We start from the raw sequence: 9945 nt of genomic DNA, 5'->3' as shown, positions 1-9945 counted from the left end.
TTTTAAATTCCCAAAAATTTTGGTTGCTGGATGATAACTCGATTTTTTTTCCAATTTGAATCAAATGAAACTTGGATATATTGTTGGATACCAGCAAAGGAAGGCCCTATTGATTTTGGAGAAAAAAGGTCAAAGTGACCTGAAAATAGATTGAAAACTAAAGACAAATATGGTTTCTAGACAGTAACTCAAAAAGTTTAAAATTGAAATTAGTTCTTCACAATTATAAATATGCCACATAATTCCTGACTTTACAGTGTACCCCATGCAACTCGCCTCATGCACCCCTGGGTGCATACATTGGTTTTTGAATCTAAAATATCACAATTTAAACTAGTTATGGGGTTCAGATTTAAGATGAATCTTATTGTTTTGTTTTGAATAACTTGTAGCTTTTTCTTCAAGGATTTAGATAAGCTTTCATACCATGCCCCATGCAGAAGAGCAATAGTCAAAGTAGCACTGCATAAATGCAGAAGATAATGTTAACCTTGACCTTTTATTCAACCACGTTCCATTTCTATAAAGAAACTTAAGTCTGGAGTTGACCTTTGACACCATTTCATCCACTATGAGATGACATATTAAAAATGTATCAATTGTTATTCCCAGATATTTGACGAACTCACTAGATTTAATAACATGACCGTGACATTTAACCTCAAACTGACCTTCATTTTTTTTTTACTTTGCGACTAGGGCCAAAAATAGACTCTGTTTTCCAAGGTGGAGAGATAACTTATCTATATTTCTAACACTTTATGTTATCAGAGATCGCATTTGGGTCTCTGTGTGAGATAATCAGTTTTGTCTTATTATTTGCTAAATTCGAAATTATCTCATTCAAGACAGTTTAAAGATTCATAACAATGCAAGTTTAAAGATTCATAACAATGCAAAATTAAAAATAGTATTGACTCGAAAATGACATGAAGAGCATTTACAAAACTACTTACTGATAGTTTCCGTAATTCAACCTTTGCATAGTGAAATAAACATTACAATATATCATTCTGACAATTTTCGATAATAAAACTTACATGGTTGCCGCTATCTATGAAAACAAAATTCTTGTTAACAATCTCATGCAAATGATACCGGAAATGAAAAGACATACTTAGAAAACAAAACCCTACATAAGCAGGTATGAAAATTCCGGATTTACATAGTGTAATGACACTATAGGCATATAAATTAATTTATTCACCGTGCGTTTAAAGTCAAATAGCTGCTAAAGTTTACCCTCTTATCTTATGTATTTACAACTTTAGTTTTAACTATGCGTTCCTCTGTGATATAGTCTTGTATATGTGCCTATTCCTAAATAAACTTTGGTCTTCCACAATGATGATGATATTCTCTACACCTGACCAATATGATGATGGTAACATATATTGTAACTAAAGGAGTAACAGGAGACTGGTGGTACACTATTGTCATACAAACCTGAACGTGGAGTACGCCGAGTTAGCTCTGACATGTGTGAATTACTACGTCATGATGAATTACTGTAGCGGAGAGTAGAACTTACCCTGCCTCGCTAAAGAGCTATCTTTTATAGTGTTGTGGTAGAGTGACTCTCTTCATCACACAAGTTAAGTGACGGCGAGCGTGATCAACACTTGTCTAGGTGACCGCTACATGTTACATTACGAAGGGTTCATAGGGGTAATTTAAGTCTTTGCCCAACTCTCTTATTTTGTATTGCTTATAGGAGTTATAAGATTGATCACGACTCGTCATCTATATTGCTAATAGGTATTATGATATTGATCTTTCACCTTTCATTTTATATAATATATGTATATATTACTTAAAGGAGTAATATATATATATCTTCTTTAAGTGCTTCTACCTCGCTCAAAACATCAGAGAGTTCGTAAAGTCTTTTATTGTGTTTATCCGTTAACTTGGGGGGGGGGGGGGGGGGGGGGCTCCGTGGCCGAGTGGTTAGAGCTCTTCCCGGGTACATTGTATCTGGGTTCTCTCTTCCACCAATAAAACTGGGTGCCAACATATAACTGAAAAATTGTTGAGTGTGGCAGAAAACTCCAAAAAAAAATTAAAAAAATGGGTATGTTCGCGAGTGTCTGCGTTAAGGCAGATTCTACCATTTCTGGAGAGCCATATCTATCACTGATGCGTTCCCAGATTCAATGAAGACATCGTTTAGAATAATTGTAATTAGCGGTCTTGATGCTGTTGGCATGTTTCGATGAATCTGGTCCTAAGAATTTAATTTACAAATCTATTTCGTCTTATGTAGACACACTCAATTCTTGGCGATATTTTGGAAAATCATTTTCAATGCTGTAAAATACTCTGCTTTATCATTAAAGTTCCTGAGTCTTGACATTATATGATCCTTCTTTCACAAGAAACCTGTGAAGTCGGACTATTACTTGTTCCCTTCAATTGGAGCTGAAAGGCGTCCTTCTACTATTAATGTTCTTTCATCGAACACAATAATCACATCTTTCAAGTAATTTTCACTCTCTTCTGTTTTTGTTCTTTGAAGAAAGTGCGTAGAGTCCTCTCTGATAAAACTGAGTTTCTCGTATGCTTGATTGAGGTCTTCTATTTTACACAGCATAGAAAAGTTGGGGTTCTCTGTTGATTGTGCTGATTGACAAACCAATAATTTCTCAAAAGTCATCGAGCCTGGATTTGTATTCATCTACAGAGGATTGATATACACTTTCTCCCTTGTCGGTCAAAGTCCTTGTGGGGCGGATATCTCACCTGCTGTGGCACGGAACCTGTTTTGTCGGTCTCATTGGAAGGACCGCCCCATTTAATCGCCTCATACGACAAAGAAGGGGTATTGAGGACCTATTCTAACCCGGATCCCCACGGGAGATATACATATGCATGCATTTATTCCATGGTGCAGACCTTCTAATCCTATTTTGTATTGGCAAACAGCAGGAAAGTTGGTTTATTCCAGAAGTAACTTGCTCCTTGAGCAATTTTGGTTCCTCTACCAACTGTTGAATATACGACATATGAGTTATTAAGATTCATGCAGGAACATAAATTTTGTTGGATTGGCTGTATCTTGCTTAACATCTCACTCGAGAATTTTTCACTCACATGGAGACGTCACCAAGATCGGTGAAGGGTATCAAATTTAGGCCTTTGCTCGGCGCTTACGGCCATTGGGCAGTGATGTTTTTTTTTTAGCGTGCCTCATCTACTGTCATCCGTTTTTAAGGTCATCTCCGAGGACCCATGACGTGACGTTCACACCTGATGTCGAGCGTTTGCTATGTTAACGACTTGGGTTTGTCGCGGCCGGGATTTCAATCCCGGCCTTCCGCGTGCAGGGCTTTCGGTCTAACCTCTCGGCCACCGCCGTAGAGTCTTTTTTTTATTAGTTATTGGAAAAAAACCTGTTACCTATAAAGTATTTCAGAAGTCTGAGTTATATATGAATGATTAATTATATGTTTCAAAACCTTCTATCCAAGGGCAATAACCCGTTTTGATAGAAATCTCTAAGTCTATTATGTGAAAGATTTCCTTTATTTTTCACGAACATTTAAAATATCTTTTAAAGAAATGGTTTCATGAAATTGTTATACATGAAAGCTGAAGATAACAAACAGTGATCAATCTCGTATTAGCAATACAAAATAGCTAGTTAGACAAACACGGACCAATGGACACACCAGAGGTGGGATCAGGTGTCTTGGAGAAAGCATCTCCTGTTATAGAGTCAGGGAAACGTAACATATTATATAACCAGTTTTGGTGAACGTTTGAGGCTGTTAAATTGCACTTTTCTGACGTTAATAACAAGTATGTATGTGCTGATTTATTACTGCAACATTATCATTGTTATTAAGATGTATCATGTAAAACTTATACGGTGCCAATGTTGATGCACCAGATGCGCATTTTGACAAATAATGTCTCTTCAGTGATGCTCAACCAAAATGTTTGAAATCCGAAATAACAATGACGTTTTATAGCTAATATAGGGAAAACAGTGTGCCAAAAAGTGGAGTCAAATTCGTTTAAGGATAAGAGCTATGCGTGAGGGAGATAATCCTTAATTTTGAAATGAATTTCTAAATTTTATAACAGCAATTATATATACATCTATATTTTCAAGCTAGTAACCTTCATGGGTAATGGTTACAAATGGTGAGGTAGACACATCTTTTTTCAACTTTTTATCCATATCCTTTTTCTTATTTTCCAAACTTATTACAGTGGCCCTGGAGGGAACCTTGTATCTATAAAGAATGATAAATATCTAATTAAATCCTTCTCTTACAATGTTTATTTTTTAATTCCTTATATAATCTAGGTACAGCTAAGATTATTAAAGATATAAAGTGCTCACCTTGGGGATCTAACTGTCCAACAAATGTCCGAAACAGCTCATTGTCCACCACACTTACAGGGATCACTTTACCAGCTATAAATTTACACAGAGCATCACAACTTGTTGTTGCCTCTCTTGAGATACAAGTTTGATGTCTGTCAAGCAAAGGGTTCTCAAGATATTAAGCGGACATTATATTGTTATGTCCAGTTTGACCCTTGATTATGTGACCTCAAAATCAATAGGGATCATCTTCTCCTGAAGATGTACCAGTGTATGAAGTTTGATGTCTGTCAAGCAAAGGGTTCTCAAGATATTGAGCGGACAGTATGTTCTAATGTCCAGTTTGACTCTTGACCTTTGACCATGTGACCTCAAAATCAATAGGGGTCATATTCTCCTGAAGTTGTACCAGTGTACCAAGTTTGATGTCTGTCAAACAAAGGGTTCTCAAAATATTGAACGGACAGTATATTCTTATGCCCAGTTTGACCTTTGACCTCAAAATCTATAAGGGTTATTTTCTTCTGAAGATGTACTGGTGTGCCAAGTTTGATGTCTGTCAAGCAAAGGGTTCTCTAAACATTGAATGGTCAGTATATTCCTATGCCCAGTTTGACCCTTGACCATATGACCTCAAAATCAATAGGGGTCATTTACTCCTTAGGATGTACCAGTGTGCTAAGTTTGATGTTTTTCAAGCAAGGGTTCTCAAGATATTGAGCGGAGATTATATTCTATGTCCAAGTAGATTGACCCTTGACCTGAAAAACACTAGGGGTCCTTTTCTACTCATAACCAACCCACATATGAAATATCATTATCATCAAGTGAATGGTTCTCAAGATATTGAGCAGACAACACATGGTCTACAGACCGACCGACAGTTGCAAAACAATATGCCCCCTCTTTTTCAAGGGGGGGGGGGGGGGGGGTAAAAATATGCCTTCTGAGGCTTCTAATACGATAACGAACAGTGATGGATATTTATCCAAGTTTATTAGATATATTACATTTCAATTATACTTTAGGTAAAATGTGTCATTTCAAAGTTAGAATTTATGATTTTACAAAATGAAGATGCTTTAAATTACAAAATTCAGGTTTCACTGGTTTATTTATTTACATAAAAAGATTCGAGTCTTTGTTTACATAACACAAAATCAAAGCTTAAAGATACTGCTCTTATCCTTGCATTCAAAAAGTCCAAATTTTAGTTGCCAACATTAAATGAGTTATATTTTTAATTTTTAACATCAAAAACGAAAAATATTTTTGGAAAAACGTGAACCAGTCCCTTTAAGGGCATTAAAGATTTAAGAACACATCCTGTTTCATACTGTTGAATTCCAATCACTTTATCCATAAACAGATTTTTCCTCTGAAGTTCTTACAATAACATTACTGTTAATTTGTTTGTAATTTCTCTTTTGTTCCATAAAATATCAGACAGAAACTTAAGTCAGTTTTCTCACTGTTAAATAGTATAAATGCATTGATTTACTGATTCTTTCAACGAAGATTTGAAAATAAGTCCGCCTATTCTCTGTTTTGAAGAGTGGTGAGACGAATTCTTGAGTATTCTCTAAAGCCATTTACCAACGGCTATTTCTTGCCAGGATTTTTGCTGCCAGCAAAATCTATTATGATGACAGCCAAATGTTGATCACAATATTGTACTTTGAGCCTTCAGCTCAGGGAGTTTAAACATGGGCCTTACTTGCTGTCTCTCGCATGTACTTCAAAACAGAAAATACATAGCAGATTCCTTCTTCCTAATAGAACCATCAGGACTGAATCCTGGTCGCCAAAGGGGGTTCAATATTCTAATTAAAGTGGTGTTTGAGGTCCTGGAGTAAATAAACGGAGGAGGAAAGATATTGACATCTACAAAAACAAAAAAAACCCACACATTTAAAATTTGTAAAGGCACTTAACGTTTTGACAAATGATATTTTGTATTGATGTATATTTTAATCGTCGAACACTCCGATTCACAACACTCCCGGGATCCGCCCATGTCTTTACAATACCTGGGCAAAATCAGCATTGTCAACCAGTTACGCTCTCTCAACAGTAATACCAGAAATAAATAAGGTGTTTTATGGTCAATATGATTTGTTCTTACTTCTCCCGCTTGCATTACCTTACTCCTGATTAAAAGGCCGTTGTCAGTTGTCCTCCACACATCGAAATACCGCTCGATCTCCAATTAATTGTAGACTGAGGGCCTTCAGCTAGTCCACTGCCAGACCATGACATACTAGTATCTCTAGAGAATCGACTCTTAGTTCTTCAGATCTAACTATTTATGCCCTAAACCTAATTTCATCTAGTAATTCCGAAAGCAAACTTGAGGGCACCATTTAGATCTATATCATTCTCGAACATTTGAAAGTGTATCATAACATGCATAATATAATGGTGTGACCATAAAGTGTGAAGACTTTTGGACATAACGTAATAATGAAACTACATAACGTAATAATGTAGCTATATAACGTAATGATGTAATTATATAACGTAATAATGAAACTATATAACGTAATAATATAACTATATAATGTAATAATGTAACTATATAACGTAATAATGTAACTATATAACGTAATGATGTGACTATATAACGTAATAATGTAACTATATAACGTATTAATGTGACCACATATATAGAAAAATATCGATGTAATGCAATGATGTTACCAATTAATGTTATGATAATGAACAGTGATCAATTTTATAACTCCCACTAGCGATACAGTAGAGATAGTTGTTTAGCATCCCAGTCGAGCATTTTTTACCCGTATGGAAACACCACCATTATCGGTGAAGGGCTGTAAAATGTAGGCCTATGCTCGACGCATACAACCATTGTGCAGGGAGGCATCTTCATCGTGCCACACGTTCTATGACACGGGACCTCAGTTGCGAAGGACCGCTTCATTTAGTTGCCTCTTACGACAAGCAAGGGGTACTGAGGACATATTCAAACCTGGATCCCCACGGGATGATCTTGCCACATAACGAAAATACATATCGATATAACGTAAGACTAATTTACATTAGGAGTTATGAGATTGATCATTGTTCGTTATCTTCACCTTTCATGTACTAGGCAGTAACGGCGTTCCATATGGTACGCAAGTGACTTACAGGGCCCGTGGATTGTTTTAGTCCTTCTGAACTGATTATTAAAGTGAATTACTTTAATTTGTCCAAAACCAGTTAGACCCCTAATGAAAGTGAAGATACGAACAGTGATCAATCTCATAGTCCCATAAGCAATACAAAATACATAGTTGGGCAAATACAGACCCCTGGATACATTAGAGGTGGGATCAGGTGCTTAAGAGTCGTAAGCATTCCCTGTCGACCGGTCACACCCGCCGTGAGCCCTATATCACTTTGACCAGATTATGTTATTTTCAAAGTAGGGTCTTGTGGGGATCCGGGTTAGAATGGTTCGGATGAGACCTGCTGAAATGACAGCGCCGAGCATAGGCCTTTCACCAGCAATGGTGATGTTTCAATATCGAAACATTATTAAATAATATACAGTTGAAGTTAGACTATAATAAGAGCTTGTTCTGGGTATAGCCAGTTTTTAAATCGAGGTAAGCCAACAACGTAGGGGATGAACGAAATACATCATGTTACGCTTCGTTCTACAGTGTTTCATTTGAATCAATCCGTTTAACGTTTGTTGATCTCGGGTCATGATCAAATACTGGTATCCACTATGAATGATTTTAGCGATATCCTCCGGTTCTGCATTGTCTAAGATAAAAATCCATGCCATACGTTGAGGAGTTTCTCTCACTCCTTTGACTCTACCATAAACTGGCACGTATTCCATGTCTAAGTAGACTGATTTTTTATTGTGGCAAACCTGTCTTATATAGGTACACACAACACAGATTTTTTTAAAATTTTATTTTGTAAACAATTAAACATTTGAACAATTAAACGCTTCAACAATTACATCAGTGACAAGTTAATACCATGACATTGACAAGTTTGTCCTTTATGGGTTCTAGGTTTACGAAATGTCTCTTTAAACCATTGGGCTACATAACGATCTCGTTGTAACGCCGTGCCTTTCCAAGGAAGTAACCAATCTTGAACCGTTTTTTTCTTTTACGATGGCGTTGATGTAGATAATACACACAATATTGTCCACAGACATCCGTGTTCAAAGCTTGATAACAATTCGTGTTATGAATCCAAGTGTCTCCGTGGCGTCGCATAAACTCTTTGATTTCTTGATGCACCGGGGGTAATCCGTAAGAATCAAAATATTCTATGATGGGGCTGCTCAAATACAAACAAACCCAGTGGGCTCCGGGGCGATGATGAGGGTCTGTATTGATCACGATCGCTTTTTGGTGGGGTAACATCTCCGGTAATACATCTCTAGGATACACACCTCCAAACGCAGGGCCTAAATATTGGGATAAGACTTCTCTCAATTGATACGTGTCCATCAGTAATCGATGCTGACTTCTCGTTGTTTGTTGATTTCTAGCAAATTGTCAAAGACGGCACACACCACGCAGTTTAAGGTCGTAGCTATGCTGTCGGCAAATTGTACTTCTACTCTCAGGTTACCTGTTTGTATGAGATGAAATTTATCCGTCTGAGCTTCTTGATCTTTGGTGAAATCCATACACCATAGGGTGTAACCGTTTTTATACTCTTCCAGAGTAATGTCGGGAGTAAGACGAAACTGGTCCTATCCTTATGATGTTGTATTTTCTCCCTATTCAGATACATCTCCAAACACGTCTTGTACCGAAGCTCCATGGCCAGGGATTCGTCTCCAACCAACAACGTAGATACTGAATTAAAGAGGCAGTCACCATCCCCAGTTGATTTAATTGCCCTTTGGTCCACTTGCCTATGACAATGCTAAAGTAATTTGTCAGCAACTGGATCCACTTCCATGCCTGACAGGAATGGTGGGGTAATGTGGACATGGCGGTCTTTGCCTTGCAAAAAATCCGATTCACGCTGAAGAACAGACTTGAATTTGTCTGCGCCGCCAGTCGCTGCCTGAAATTTGAATTTAGATCAATTCAAATAATTCATAGGGGATTCATTTCAGGGGATTTCCTTATTTAGACAAAATGACACGCATATCTGTAGGACTTCAGGGCAAGTTTCTATGCATATACATGTATATGAAGTTAAAACTATTAATATTATCATGCTGAAATTGTCTAAAACATCAAATTTAATGTTTCACATACGAAACATCTATATGTAAAAATCTGAGAGCGTGTTTCTTAATGTTTTTGCGTTAATATCATTTGTATTATCTAAATTTCATTCAATAAAAGTTTAACATCTGTTACGTATGTTTTTAAGCAGTGGTGTATATATTACTCCATGTCGACAGATTCTATTTTGTGTTCATAGGGGCAATTAAACATCCAACGTATGGGCAGCTATGCGCCTGGATATCTATTCTTTATAAGAGCCATCTATTTTATATAATCGGGAAATTTATTTTAAACAACTTTTGCAGCTAACATGCTTGAACTATGTATGCTGTATATTCGCTTCTGTCTTTTGCGTATAATTGAGACGTTTTCAGTTAGTTCTAAATACTA

Source organism: Ostrea edulis, chromosome 8, assembly GCF_947568905.1.
Source record: "Ostrea edulis chromosome 8, xbOstEdul1.1, whole genome shotgun sequence".
Lineage (NCBI taxonomy): Eukaryota > Metazoa > Mollusca > Bivalvia > Ostreida > Ostreidae > Ostrea > Ostrea edulis.
This window is presented reverse-complemented; position numbering follows the sequence as displayed.